The sequence below is a fragment of the Callithrix jacchus genome, chromosome 8 (genome assembly GCF_049354715.1).
Source record: "Callithrix jacchus isolate 240 chromosome 8, calJac240_pri, whole genome shotgun sequence".
In the NCBI taxonomy this organism is placed as follows: Eukaryota; Metazoa; Chordata; class Mammalia; order Primates; family Cebidae; genus Callithrix; species Callithrix jacchus.
In genome coordinates this window covers 122,688,195-122,704,228 of record NC_133509.1, presented here as the reverse complement: position 1 = coordinate 122,704,228, position 16,034 = coordinate 122,688,195, and the positions used below count along the sequence as shown (strand labels likewise).

Sequence of the window (16,034 nt, the reverse complement as noted above, 5' to 3'; positions counted from 1 at the left end):
GCATGAAAGCAGTAGGAATTATTTTTCTTTTTAGGTCATGCTTTGTAAATAAAGAGTATCATATATAGTTACAGCTAAGTAACTTGTAAAAGAAAAGCTTATTAGTCCCCCTACATTGTTGATGGGGGCTATGCTGAGAAGAACAAGAAACTTTGAGAGTCCTGGGCTTGAGACCCTACTTGAATCCCTTATCCTCTCAGGGTTGTTAGTTGAATGAATGAGGTCATGACTGTGAGAGTGATTTGCAGGCTGCAGCTTGCTTCACCCAAATCATAGAACTCCTGTATTCAGGGCAGGAGACTGGGAATTCCAAACGGAGAGGAGCTAGGCCAGATCGTTAGAGCTCTCAGCTCCCTGAGTAAGAATGCTGAACTTGGTTTCATGGACAGGTGGGATTTGTGGTTGAGCTTTTTGAGCAGGTGAATGTCATGGTCAAGATATGCTTCTGTACAAGTTCGCTTGGGAATGGGAAGAGGGCAGAGGCAGTGGAGGAAAGGGAGCTCTTGGCCAGTGATACAGTTTGGGTATTTGTCCCCTCCAAATCTCATGTTAAAATGTGATCCCATGTTGGAGGTGAGATCTGGTGGGAGGTATTTGGGTCATGGGGATGGATCACTCAGGAATGTCTTGGTGCCATCCCCACACTAATGAGTGAGTTCTTACTCTGTTAATTACTGTGAGGTCTGATGGTTATAAACAGCCTGGCACCTCCTCTTCGCTCTGCTGCTCCCTCTGACACCATGAGGAATGCCTGCTCCCATTTCGCCTTTGCCATGAGTAGATGCTGGTGCCATGCTTCTTGCACAGCCTGTAGAACTGTGAGCCAAATAAACCTCTTGTCTTTATGAATGACCTGGCTGCAGGTACTCCTTTATAGTAATGCAAAACGGACTAATACAGCCACTGTGCTAGCCTTGAAGAGAGAGAAAGGAAGGATACCTGTGTGGGAGACCTCACTAAAGAAAAGTTGTAAGGGGTCAGATGGGGACTGTAGATAAAAGAAGAGGAAAAATCATAGATAACTTTAAGGAGGGTAAATGAGAAAAACATTAAAAAGAAATAGCAATCCAGAGAGGAGTGTATTGTGGGAGAGAGTGAGTTCAGTTGTAGTCAAGTTGAAAATCGAGGTACTATTGAGACATTCAAATAGGAAAGCCCTGGGACATAAGGCTGCAGGGCTGTAACTAGGGAGGGAGACTGGAAACGTGGCTACGGAGTAGTGACACAGAGTTGTGCAGTGGGTACTGATTTGGATAAAATATATGGTGGCCCTATGATTTGTCACCCTCGAATGGAACCTTTGTGGGCATTAGGCTCTGAAGCAAAACAATGACCATCCTTAGGGAATTGGGGGCTCACTTTGGACAAGACCCCCAGGATGGCTATGCTTTCCAGCTATTCATGGCCAGATAGATCCAAACAGTCTCAGTTAGGCAACAGCAAGAAATGTGTGGTGACTGTGCTAGGTCGTGACTTGGGTTGTATAAGTAGGAAGTGCTCTCAGAAAGAGAGAAAGGACAGCAGAAATCAAGGCAGTACCCATTGAGGGACCCTCACACTGTGAAGACAGAAGAAGTGAAGCTTCATGAAACAGTTCATCTCATGGCTCTATAGCTCTCTCCATGTCAGAAACCAAGCACAGTCACCACACATTTCTTGCTGCTGCCTAACTGAGACTGTTTGGATCTATCTGGCCATGAATAGCTGGAAAGCATAGCCATCAAGGGGGTCTTGTCCAAAGTGAGCCCCCAATTCCCTAAGGATGGTCATTGTTTTGCTTCAGAGTCTAATGCCCACAAGGGTTCCATTAGAGGGTGACAAATCATAGGGCCACCATATATTTTATCCAAATTAGGACACCTTGAGAGTGATATGCAGCTCCATTAAGAATTACAAAGGGAGTGCATGAGTAAACCAGGGCTCGCCAGACGACCCAGCATGCAGATGCCATCTACATATCAGGACCTTCACAGGGCCAAGGAAAGTTTTGACCAAACCATCTCGTTTCTTTCAGGATCTTTTGGATGAGCTAATGGCCTGTTCAACCATCCTTTCTCTTTTCATATACCTTGATCCCTGCCTATATTTACCTGACAATTATTTTTAATAATCTTGTATTTACCCAGTGTTGAATACACTTATGTTGAATCTGAAAACAAAATGGGCACCTCTAACTATTGATTATTTTTCTATTTCATAAGGAAGTTTCAAAGTGTAAGTACCTGGAGGATGAAGAAACTAGCTTTCTGTGTGGGGATAGAAGACATCTAGAATATTTAACAGGAAGACGGTAACGAGCACAGGGGAGGATGTTGGTTTTCTCTTTTCCCGTTTTGCCAAAGTCTAAGACACTTTGAACTTGTAAAGCATGAGTATAATTATTTTCTGATAATTCACAAAGTTCCCACTCAAGGCTTCCTTTATGAAGCCCCATATATGACACTCAGCCATGTTTCATGGGCTGCGATTGGTATAGCCATTACCATAACACATGCCAACCCTGAAGGGAGCTGACTGCCAAAAATACATGGTATAAGCGGAGCTGACAGTGTGCTGACAAACCACAGGGACATGTGGAATGGATAACGGCGTTGCGAATTGCCTTCTTCTGCACTGAGGCATACATCCAGTTGCTGAACAATGACTTTAATGCAGAATCTCCTTTCATTCCTCATAAATTGCACTATATTAGAGGAAAGAGAGTGAAGCACGACCTTAAAAAGTGAAGTGCCTCTAAGCACTGCCCTTGCTTGAGAGCTTGACCCACAGGTTGGGTACCTTTGATGCATCCTGATGGGGTCAGAATCAGAAATATACAGTTACTGGCAGGCAGGATGGTTGCACTTGGAACTTTGTATAATTTGCTAGTATAATCCATGGATGTTTCTGGGATCAGGGGTGACTCTATTTCCTATGCTGCATCTAATACGCATGTTGAGACCCTGAATGGGACTTGGTTTCAATAATGTGCTCTATTAACTGGTTAATAGCTGTCATTTTTAAGATGGTATGATGGCCAATTTTACGCATAAACTTGACTGAGCCACAGGGTCCAGACATTTGGTCAAACGTTATTCCAGTGTGTCTGTGAAGGTGTGTCTGGATGAGACAGCATTTGAATACATGGAAAGCAGATTACCCTTCCTAATGTGATTGGACCTCACTTGATTAGGTGAAGGCCTGCATAGAATCCAAAGGGTAAGAGGAAGCCCCTCTTGCCTGTCTTTCAGCAGGGACATGGGTTTTGTTTCTGCCTTTGGACTCTAAGTGAAACATTGACTCTTCCTCTGGGTCTTAAACTTGCTAACTACAGCTCATCCTATTATTTCAGTTTTTCTCAAGAATGCTGATTAATAAAGATGACATTAGTTTGCTAGGGCTGCTAGAAGAAAGCTTAAATGACAGGAACTTATTTTTTTACAATTCTGGTGGCTGAAGTTCAAGATCAAACTGTCGGCAGGGCTGGTTCTTCCAGGCTTCTCTCCTTCGCTTGTAGATGCTCACTTTCTCCCTGCATTCCCACATCGTCTTCAATTCTGTACATGTCTGTGCCCCAATGTCCTCGTATAAGGATACCCATCATACTGGATTAGGGCCCACCCCAGTGACATCATTTTAACTTAATTATACCTCTTTAAAGATCCTAGCTCCACATATAGTCACATTCTGAGGTACTAGGGGTTGACTTCAACATAGAAATTTAGGGGTGGGAATAGGAACACAATTCGGCCCATAGCTAAGACACTTTGCATGGAGTCTGGAGTCTTCCAAAGTCAGGCCTTGATACTTTAAAAGTCAATGCTGGAAATGGTCTACATCAGGGTGATTACGAGGCCAAACACCCTTCTCTTTAAAAGTATCTGTTTCCGGGCGCGGTGGCTCACGCCTGTAATCCCAGCATTTTGGGAGGCCAAGGTGGGTGGATCACGAGGTCAAGAGATCGAGACCATTCTGGTCAACATGGTGAAACCCCATCTCTACTAAAAAATACAAAAAATTAGCTGGGCATGGTGGCGCATGCCTGTAATCCCAGCTACTCAGGAGGCTGAGGTAGGAGAATTGCCTGAACCCAGGAGGCGGAGGTTGCGGTGAGCCAAGACTGTGCCATTGCACTCCAGCCTGGGTAACAAGAGCGAAACTCCGTCTCAAAAAAAAAAAAAAAAAAAAAGTATCTGCTATTTGCCCTAATGGAAACAGTTGAAGGGATAAGGGTTGTTGAATGACTCTAGGGTTACATAGAATGTGAGGAGGGGATATAAAAAATTGCCTTTAGGTTCCTAAATTGTAAGAGGGGAAATGGCAGCAGATTGTTCAAGGGCATCTCAACTGTAAAGTAAAGGTTTTTAAGTATGCAGTTTTTCTATGAACTTCCTGTCAGAAGGTTCTTCTTAAATGGGACACATACATTAACCTCTTGTAATAAGACTCCTTGATTGAAGCTGACAAATCAAAATCTTTCTACTTAAGGACAAAGGGGGAATTTATTGGCAGGAATCTGGTTATTTTGTGGCAGATATGAATGGTCAAGTGACAGGAAAGATAGGGAGGCAGCTAGGCTCAGAAATGATGAGCAGCAGGAATTTAAAGGTGACCAGGGCTTTCTCTTCATCTTCAGTCTTTGCTTCTTGCTGCCTTTGGCTTTGTTCTTTACTGTTTCCCTCTCCTTTTCTCTCCTTCCCCTCTCTGTCTTTCTCCATTAGGTCAGAACCCAATCACAAACAATTCCAAAGCTTTATACTTTAGAGCTTTCAGTTACCCAGAGAATCAAGGACTCTCTTTAAGACTCAATCGATACATTTTTGGGCAGGACTTTTGTTTGCTCTGATTGGCCCAAGCTGTGTTGAGTATCTGCTTCTAGACCAATCAGTCATGGCCATTGGACAGGCCTTAATTTAAAAAATGGCTGCTTTCACAGTAGGAGTCAGGAGGAGAAGTTTGTTGTAAAAGAGAGAAGCAGCAGACAAGCCTATTGGTGTCCTCTAAACCTTGTGTTAGCAGTTTTTATGTCTTTTAGAAAAATAACTAAATTATCTATGGCTAGAGATTTGACTAGATTATCTACATAGCTTCATTTGGGGCTGATAGACTTTTGGATAAAGAGTTCAAAGAATAAACAATTTGATTTCCACAAACTAGGGAATGTTCTGAAATAGTTTTGATGGATAATCAAGACACCTGGAAAGTTCCACATTAAAAAAAACCAAACAAATGAAAAGAACCCGAATCAGCTGCAGTAGAGGTATCATGGGCTTGTAACTTTATCACCTAGCACTCAGCATTGACGTGGACAGACGCAGATGGGGAATGAGTTGCCCTTTGCACCATGTAGATGGCAAAGGTCCTTTAAGTAAAAAAGACTGAGGGGTTTTCTACTTTCTTCTCTAAGTGTCCAGAATCATGAGTATAATTCAATGTGCTTTCAGAAAGCAAAACTGCATTAAATGTTTTCAGAAATAAACATCTGATGCCTGTGACATACCAGTAGGGTGAACATATATTTTATTACCCAATCCAGGATAGGTTTGGAAGTGAAAGGGGACATTATTAACAATGTTTTATGGAGATCAGTTGTCCATGTATAGTCACTCTGCATTTCGAGACATTCACAGGGCCAAGAAAAAGTTTTTGCTCAAACAGCCCCATTTCATTCAGCTTTCAGTGAGGAACAATTCTGCAAGAGGACCTTAGGGGTTATCCCAGTATGAAGACCCCAGTTTGGATACTGAAGGCAACTAGGAGGCCTGGCATAACTTGGAGAAAACACACCAGTCTCATTTGGAGAATCACAGGATATTTTATTATTGCTTGTCATTTCATAGAAGCAAGTATATGGATGTCTCTAGGCTAGATTACAGGGCATTTACATAGAAGAAGGCTCCCAATCCCTTTCATAGCACTTTGCCAAGTTTAGTCCCTGGTTCCCCAATCACTCTAATAGCTTATGGTTCTTGATAAACTTGACACTGGCCAGAAGTGATGGAGGAATGACCTCCTCCTTCCAAATTTGGCCTCGTAAGTCCCATTGTGTCATCTTTCTATGAGCCCTAATCAACTTGTGTTCTACCCATAAATACTGACATGTGCAGGCTATATTTGGAATCCTGAGGTAGCTTTTGACTTTCCCATGTCCAGCATCAAATCAGACAAATACAAAATTATGTGTTTTACGTCTTGGGAAAGATGATGAATGGGGGAAGAAAAGGCCACAGAGAAGTCATCTGTTACATTATTTAATAGATAATTGATGCAGAATCATAAGGACTTGTATTAGTCCTGAATGCCAAAGAATAAAAGACTATGACTATCATCCAGTCTGGCCTTGGTTTTGTATCACTATAACTAAAGTACCTGCCGCCCTTCTGTTCTGTTCTTGATGCCTCCATTGGATTGACCTCATCAGGTTCATATCACATTGTTCCCCAGCCCCTCACTGCTTTTGGTGAACTGTCTTCCAATATAGCCAGCTGGGTAAGACACTACCTGGAACTGACATACGGGAATCTACATAAACATGGGAGCGGGGTGCATTTTTTATGTAAAAAGTTGAAAGAAAAAAATATTTCCACAAGAATACTAATTATCTAGATTGGATTCTACCATCCAAACATTCTCTACTCATTAACTCTTCAAAATACCTTAAACAATACTGAAATTACATTGGATAAGCTGTAAAGAAGTAATGATGGACTTGTGGAATCATGCTCCCTGTACAAATGTCAAGTCTAGGCTTGGTAGAAGAATTAAGGGGACACAATAGGGCTGGAAGTCAATGGCCTTAATGGGGAGGGAGTTGGGCATAGGGTTGGCTGTGTATAAAGGTATCATGGTCATCTAACTCCATCACCTGGTACCCAGCATTGATGTGAACACATGTTGATGGAGGGTGAGGAGTTGCATCTTACATCATATATCAGGCAAAAGTGAAAAAAGACTAAGGAGTTCTCCACTTTCTGCTATGTGTGAGTGTCCAGATCATGTGATTATTTTCTTGGTGCTCACTTTGTAAAATACTGCTTTGTAAACTATTGCTTACATAAGTGGGAGATACAGTTTATATAAAAGTGCTACTTGTTCAAATTAAGTGGGAACCTGTGTGTAAAGGGTTGGTGTGTCCTATGAAACCCCTCTGTCTGTATTATATGATGTGAGTGACGTCAGTCACTCACAGAAGCCCCATTGCTGAGGTATGTCAGTGTCATGGCCCATGCCTTTTGAAGAGGCAGCTGGGTCTAGGAACTGAGAGCACAGTCTTTGAATATTGACAGATACAGTTTCAAATCTTACTTTAGCAATATAGTAGACCTGTGGTCTTGGCAACTTAAGAGTTTCTGGCTGTCTCTTTCCTCAGCTACATAATGGAGATATGTGATTTTTACCCATGTAGGTTGTATGGCATGATGCCTGGCACATAGAAAGTGCTCAAAAAATGGTAATCATCACCACCATTGTTGCCATTATTATCTTTCCTATTGCTTACTTCCTTCTACCTTAAGTTTGATATGAGAAATTGCTTTTATTATTTTTAATTTAAAAAAATTTTTAATTTTTGATACAGCCACAACTCTGTCACCCAGGCAGGAGTGCTGTGGTGTGATCTTGGCTCACTGTAATGTCTGCCTCCCAGGTTCAAGAGATTCTCCTGCCTCAGCCAGCAACTGGAATTACAAGTGCCTGCCACCATGCCTGGCTAATTTTTGTATTGTTTAGTAGAGATAGGGTTTCATCAATGTTGGCTAGGCTGGTCTCAAACTCCTGACCTCAAGTGAGCCACCCACCTTGTCCTCCTAAAGTGCGGAGATTACAGGTGTGAGCCACCATGCCAGAAATTGCCTTTAAAACTCAGTTTTACAAAATGCTTTATCCCACCCACCTTTAGAACTGGTCCTCAGAATTATGTAAGTGGCCTGTTCTCCCATTTTCCTTAGCACCTAAGAAATTAAGTTAAATTGGAAATTGGGACCATTAGGCTGATCTACATGGCTCACTCATTATCCTGTATTATTGTTCCATGACTTCTACTTTATATTTTCCTGAGTAAAAATTTACTACTTATAGATCATCATTTTTATGTTATATAAAATTTGAATTGTCCTTTTCTATGCTGTTTCCTGTTACCAATGACCCAAATCATTTAGGGTCTCTTACACTAAAAGATACAACAAAACAAGTTCAAGTTCAACAGCAACACCATATGAGGGAAGTGAAAAGCTATTCCTGTAGTGTTTACTCATGTATCAGAAGGGTCTAGTCTCCCTTTTCTTCCAAAGACTTCCTTGGTAATCTAGTTGGCAAAAAGAGGGCTGCTGTATATTGACCTCTTATAGGTACCACATGGCTTGTTCCTCAGCTCCTCCTAATTCTTAACTGGCTTGTTTTGCTCCAACTTTGATTCTGCTCACTCTCCTGCCATTCACTTCCCAGAACTTTAAGACCATCTATGCCTTTACAACCATACTGATCTTGGAGAAAGGAACAATGTAAGAAACACCACCCTCTCCTTTTGACCTGGACCAAAGCATGGTCTTATCATGTCAATTCCCAACAAAAAGTTGACACAAGGATGTAAGAAAGTTAAGAGACTGTTTGCACAAATAGAGTTGCATAAGGCAGAGGAACATTTTGTGAGCCACCTATTTCAACAACTTACTTTTTCATTTATCAATGTAAAAGTCGATAAATAAGGACAACCTAAGATTCAAGAAAAAAAAAAAGATTCCCAATAAAGAAGACAGAAATGAACAAACAAAATAGTTGACTCAGAAGAAACAAAGTAATTTAGGAAACAGAAACCAACTTTTAAAATACTCTAAGACGTCAGATCAGTAAAACATGAACAAGCTGTCTAAAAGACGAACAATCAGAAAATAAAGTGATTTTTTGAAACTTAAAATTGTCAGTGTAAAATACAGAAGATCAGTCTGGAATTCCACTACTCAGGGAATAGAAAGGACTTATAGAAGGAGCAAATAAAGAAAGCAAAGAGGAAGAGATGATGATGATGATGATGATAATAGTGATGAAAACGATGTTAATAACAGTAGCAGTAGTAATAGTAGTAGTAATAGAAGATGATGCTAATAACAGTAGCAGTAGTAATATTAGTAGTAATAGAAGATGATGCTAATAACAGTAGCAGTAGTAATAGTAGTAGTAATAGAAGATGATGCTAATAACAGTAGCAGTAGTAATAGTAGTAGTAGTAGAAGATGATGCTAATAACAGTAGCAGTAGTAATAGTAGTAGTAGAAGATGATGCTAATAACAGTAGCAGTAGTAATAGTAGTAGTAGTAGAAGATGATGCTAATAACAGTAGCAGTAGTAATAGTAGTAGTAGTAGAAGATGATGCTAATAACAGTAGCAGTAGTAATAGTAGTAGTAGTAGAAGATGATGCTAATAACAGTAGCAGTAGTAATAGTAGTAGTAATAGAAGATGATGCTAATAACAGTAGCAGTAGTAATAGTAGTAGTAATAGAAGATGATGCTAATAACAGTAGCAGTAGTAATAGTAGTAGTAATAGAAGATGATGCTAATAACAGTAGCAGTAGTAATAGTAGTAGTAGTAGAAGATGATGCTAATAACAGTAGCAGTAGTAATAGTAGTAGTAATAGAAGATGATGCTAATAACAGTAGCAGTAGTAATAGTAGTAGTAATAGAAGATGATGCTAATAACAGTAGCAGTAGTAATAGTAGTAGTAATAGAAGATGATGCTAATAACAGTAGCAGTAGTAATAGTAGTAGTAATAGAAGATGATGCTAATAACAGTAGCAGTAGTAATAGTAGTAGTAATAGAAGATGATGCTAATAACAGTAGCAGTAGTAATAGTAGTAGTAATAGAAGATGATGTTAATAACAGTATCAGTAGTAATATTAGTAGTAATAGCAGAAGATGATGTTAATAATAATAGTAGTAGTAGTAATAGTAATTTCAGTGGTAGCAATAATAATGTATCAATAATATTTTCCTGAATTGAAGAAGAATATATGTTTTCAGACTGAATGTTCTCAGCACTGAATAGGGTACATGAAAAAATGTCCATTAATACATACATACTATTAAAATTTTAAAGCTTCAATAATGAGAAAAATGTGGAATCATCTATAAAGACTTAACACATTACCTATAAAGGAACACAATTTTGATTGACATAAGACTATCTACCTGGACCATTTGTGGCTAGAATAAAATAGAACAACACTTTTTAAATTCAATGGGAAACTTATTTTAGATCTAGAATTATTACAACACTAAACACTTCATTTTCCTCTTGCTTATATGGTTTCTTATGAGAAGCTATTAATTTCTGCCCTTGTTTGTCTATAGTTACCATGTTTTTGTATTTGGTTTCTTTCAAGATTTTCCCTTTGTCTTTTGGTTTTCTGCAGTTTGAATATGATACATCTATCTGTATCATATTCAAATGATACATTTTTGGGGTATTTATCTTGATTTATGTCCTCTGAGTTTCCCAGAAATGTGGTTTGATATCTGTTATTAATTTTAGAAAGTGAGCAGCAATTATTTCTTCAAATATACCTTCTGCTCTTTTTTTCTTTTCTTCTGCTATTCAAGTTACATGTATATTATACTTTTTGAAAATTTCATATAGTTCTTGGATGTTCTGTTCCTTCTTCTTTTTTCTTTTTTTCTCTCTGCATTTTAATTTGGGAACTTTCTGTTGACCTTTTATTAAGCTTACTGGTTCTTTTCTTGACTGTGTACAGTCTACTGATAAGTACATAAAGGATATTATCCACTTATGATGTATAGTGAGTTAAACAGTGTTCCTTCAATAATATATGTCCAAGTTTTAACTCCCCAGGACCTATTTGAAAATACAGTTGCTCCTCCATATTTATGTTTCTGCACTGGTGGATTCAACCAACTGTGGATCAAAAATATGTGGAATAAAACAATTTCACAAAGCTCCTGAAAACAAAACTTGAATTTTCTACACACTGAGTAATACATCGAATCCACATGAACGAAGTGATATGTAGGCATTGTATTAGGTATCACAAATAATCTAGAGATAATTTAAAATATGCTGGAGGATATGCATGGTTATATACAAATATTATGACATTTTATAGAAGAGACTTGAGCATCTATGGATTTTAGTATCCATGGGAGTCCTGGTACCAATTCCCTATGGATAACCAGGAACAACTGTGGCAGATGTCTTTGCAGGTGTAATTAAATCTTGAGATAAATGCAGTGATTTGTACTTTTAGAAGAAGAAGAGAAAATACAGAGCAACACAGAGGAGACCACCATATGAAGACGGAGGTAAAGACTTGAGAGACACATCTAAAGCTACGGATTATTGGCAACTACTAGATGGAGGTAGGTAAGAAAGAGATTCTCAGAATTTCCAGAAAAACAAAAACCTAAAAATAACTTGATTTCAGACTTCTGGCCTCTGGATTGTGAAAGAATAAATTCTGTTCTTTAATGCCACAAAATTTTTGATAATTTATTATGGTAGCCCTAGCAAATGTTTTGACTTCTAGTATTTAAAAAAATTCTTCCTTACCATTTCTATCTCTTTGCTTACATTACTCATTTCTTCTTGCAAGTTGTCTATTTTTTCCCATTAGAGCTCTTAATATATTAATGGCAGTGATTTAAAAATACATGTTTGATAATTCCAACACCCATGTCATGTCTGAATCTGGTTCTAATGTTTGCTTTGTCTCTTCAAACTGTGTTTCCTCTTGCCTTTTGGCCTTGTAATTTTTTGTTGAAAGCTCCACATGTTGGATATAGGAAATAAGGTACATAGGCCTTTCATGGGAAATTTTATGCTAATTTGGCGATGAGTTGGATTGTGTTTAATGTTTGCTGTAGCTGCAGGTGCCAGACTTCGAATGCCTTTAGTGACCTTGTTTTGTCTCCTCAGCTGGCTTTGGGCATACCTAAGTACTCCTCAGGAGGAGTCTGCATCTTGCTGCTCTTTCAGCTGTAATCCATTCTTTGTACAGAAGCCCTTTTGGTCTGTTGGCACAATTTGGGGAGGGGAAGCATTCTGTAATCTTATGATTAAATCTCTTTAGTAGAACTGTGTCTCAGGGCTGTGACCTTCACAGGTGTCTCTTAGTTTTTCTAACCTCCCTGACTTAGGTGAGATAAAATAGCTAGAGGGGACTGGAGTGGGAAAAAAATGCCCTTCCTCCAAGTGGAATAACACTCTGGTAAAATCCTCTGGCCTTAGTTATGAAGAAAGCTGACAATGGTTCCTTTTCCCTTCTCCCCACCAGAGTAACTAGAGGATCTTTCTTGGTGTTTCACCATGAAAACTGGTCGAACTCCAGAATGTAAAACTTATGTAAAAACATGGCCCTTAGGAGGCTCTCATTCTCCTGCTAGTATATTCAGCATTGAGCGACACGTCAAAATTACCATTTAAGTCTTCCTACCTGTTTATGTCTCCAGTGACTTGTCTTCCAAGCAAACAGATCTCTGCTGGGACTTGGTTTATTCATCTCTTCAGGTTTCAAGGTGATAATTTGCCCTGAGATCTCAGTTCTCTGGTGGGTCTAAGACAAGTCATTGATTTCAGTTTTTTCAGCCTTTTCATATTGTAAAGATGGGAGTGACAATTTCCAAGTTCTTTACACGTTAAAGCTGAAACTAGAGGTCATTCTACCTCAAATTCTTTTTTATTCTCATGACAAACCATGTTTCTAGGGAGGGCAAAGTAGAAACCTTTTCTTGGACATGAAATGACTCAGATATTTTACCTTCAAGAGTTACTGTCTGAAAATAATATATATACTCCATAATAATTAAAAAAGAATTTCAGACTTTCATTTCTCAGAATATGGAGTGACATGCCTTTTTTCCTTTTTCCTCCACTAAGTACAACAAAAAACCTTGGACATTATATATCAAACAAACTTAAGAAGATTCTGGAAGTGGGAGAAAAGTAGACTAGCTAAGGAGCTCAAGAAGTTTTTTTACTTGGAAGTGAAGAAGTTGGAAACCCAGTAACATATACAGAACAGACAAAATAGGCCCTGACCAAAGCCTGCTCTGTCTAGTCAAAGGACTGTAAAGGCAACCAAATGTGATGGGAAACTCTTAGACAATAACTGCTCTACCTGAGCCAAACATCACAGGAATAAACACTGAGGCCCCACCTCCACCCATGCCAGCAAAGAGCCTCATTGGGGGCGGGGGTGGGGGGGCCAGATTTTCACCTTTGTCGAGCTGTAATGAGGTAACCCAATACTCCACCAGGATGGTGTCAGAGAAGAGCAAGTAGGGAGCAGAACTTTCACCACCATTCTGTGGTAATGAGACTTCATTTGTTCCCCCCACCCTACCGATGTGTTAAGGAAGCCATGTGGTGAAACAGCAATAAGGCACTCCTGTTCTTCCTGAATGGGACAATACCCCTGGAAACCTAGTGGGGAGATGGAGTTCCCACTCAGCCCAGCAGTAATGAGGAGCACCCTTTCTAGGGTGTCACTGGCAGCCACGTAGGAAATCTGGACTTTACCCCGACTTAGCAGTAATAAAATTTGGTGCTCCCCAGTCCCATGCCAGGGTGATGGTGGAAGAAGCCAACTAAAATGGAATGTTTAAATAAGAACCAGAGTCTTATAATACTATAACCAAAATATCCAGATTTTAAGTGAAAAACATCTACACCAAGAACCAAGGCATTCTCAAACTGAATGAAAAAAGACCATCAATAGATGCCAACAAAATGACACAGATATTGGACTTACCTAAGATTTGAAAGGGGCCACTATAAAAGTGCTTCAGTGAGCATTAGCAAACATGCTTAAAGCAAATGAAAAGACAAAAAGTCTCAGCAAGAAATAGAACGTCTAAAGAAGAGTCAAATGAATATTTCAGAAGTAAAATAGATAATAAGCAAAATAAAAAGTTCAGTGGGCAGACTCAGTGGCAGAATAGAAGGGACAGGAAAAAGTGAATGAAAATATCTCTATCTCCTTTATAAAATGCATAATTTCTATTGTTAAGTTAGGTTGATAGAAATGACCTTGTCTGAAAAACAGAGAAAATGACTAAAAATAAAAATAAATAAAACTTTAGGGACCTGTGAGACTCTAACAAAAGATCTAATTTTTGTGTCAATGGATATCTAAAAGGAGAAAAAAGAGAGCAGGGCAGGGCTGAAAAAGTATTTAGAGAAACATGGTTGAAATTTTTCCAAATTTGGCAGAAGATATAAATCTACAGCTTCATACAGCTTAGCAAATTCAAATAGAATAAACTTAGTGAGATTCACATAAGGAAGAATTAGCATCGCTACTGCACAATCTCTTCCAGGAAATACAAGAAGAGTTCACACTTCTCGATTTATTTTATGAAGTTATTTTTCTTTTTTTATATTTTTTTGTCTGATTTTCATTTTAGTAAAATCAGACAAAAAAATATAAAAAAAGAAAACTGAAGACCAATATTTATAATAAATATATATGCAGAAATTCTTAACAAATTATTAGCTAATAAATTCAGCAATACATATAAAAATGACCACATAGGATATATTCCAGGGATACAAGGATGACTCAATATTTAAAAGTCAATCAACATCATTGATCATTATTAGCAAGCTAATGAAGAAAAAAAATCACGATCATATCAATTGATACAGAAAAAGCACTTGATAAAATTCAACACATCTTCATGATAAAACTTTCAGAAAAGGCCGGGCATGGTGGCTTATGCCTATAATCCAAGCACTTTAGGAGGCCATGGCAGGTGGATCACGAGGTCAGCAAATCAAGACATCCTGGCCAACATGGTGAAATCACATCTCTACTAAAAGTCCAAAAATTAGCTCGGTATGGTGGTGTGCACCTGTAATCTCAGCTACCTGGGAGGCTGAGGCAGGATAATCACTTGAACCCAGGAGTCGGAGGTTGCAGTGAGATGATTGTGCCACTGCACTCCAGTCTGGCAACAGAGCGTGACTCCCTCTCAAAACGACAACAACAACAACAACAACAACAACAAAAAACCTCTCAGAAAACATAAATAGAAGGGAACTTAACCTGATAAATACCATCTACACAAAACCTACAGCCAATATTATAAATAATGACACAAGACTGATACATAGATACCATGAAACACTATTCAACAACAAAAATGATCCAATCAAACTGTGGATATATACTTAGCAAAGTATGCTGACTGTAAAAAAATCAAATTCCAAAGGTTACGTACTGTATGACTCCATTTGTATAACATGCTTAAAATGACCAAATTATAGAAATGGAGAACAGCTTCCTAGCTGCCACAGGTTAAGGTGGGAGAGAAGAGTGTGGTCATAAAAGGGCAACATGAAGGATTTTTGTGATGATGGGAGATGTGGTGAACCTTAACTGTGTTAATATCAGCATGCTGGTTTTGATATTGCATTCTAGTTTTGTAATATGTTACCATTGGGTTAAACTTGGTACAGGGTACCTGGGATCTCTCTGTATTATTTCTTACAACTGCATATAAATCTATAATTATCTTAACATCAAACATTTAATGAAAAAATCCAAGAAAATCGCAGACATGGATATAAGAAAAAGTGAACACAACCCAGGAATACAATAAAAAGAAATCCCAGGATGAAAATGATGCAGTAAGTATGGAAACCAGTTAGTCCACAATAAAACGTGGAGTAGAAAGACCCCTGGGAAATATGTCCAGGAAGAAAATGATATCCTTCAACTAACAGAGAGATGAAGACACTGAGTGATCTTAGTAATACAGTGAAAGTATATGGTTTAATTATTATGTATTTATATTGGAAATATGCTGCTGCTCTATTTCTACTCCTCCAAGGTTTTGATAATTACTTTCTCCTTTGAGCAGAACAGGTTTAGTGATTTAGTATTTCCGTGTTTTCTCTGCTGGTCCAATTATATACTTCACGGCCTGCAGTGAATAGTATATACATAATCATGTGCTGTTAATGCTAGCTATTGACTTTCAGTTTAGAATCACCTTATAAGCAAAGCATGAAGCCTTAGTATGGTTTTAACATTAATA

The 16,034-nt window shown here is 38.6% G+C and overlaps 1 long non-coding RNA gene and 1 pseudogene across 2 annotated transcripts in view; one reads left to right on the top strand and one right to left on the bottom strand.

The window, feature by feature from the left end:
- The window catches only part of LOC118145008 (uncharacterized), a 35,733-nt gene that overhangs the window by 3,087 nt on the left and 16,612 nt on the right, over positions 1-16,034 (top strand). The window contains exon 2 of the long non-coding RNA XR_013521436.1: positions 11,243-11,354. This is a non-coding gene — a long non-coding RNA (uncharacterized LOC118145008). The remainder of the gene's footprint in view (positions 1-11,242; positions 11,355-16,034) is intronic.
- LOC118145009 (large ribosomal subunit protein eL15-like) overlaps positions 1-16,034 on the bottom strand; it is a 38,954-nt pseudogene that overhangs the window by 21,020 nt on the left and 1,900 nt on the right. Inside the window, exon 2 of the transcript XR_013521434.1 lies at positions 12,428-12,547. The product of XR_013521434.1 is annotated as a large ribosomal subunit protein eL15-like (transcript). The remainder of the gene's footprint in view (positions 1-12,427; positions 12,548-16,034) is intronic.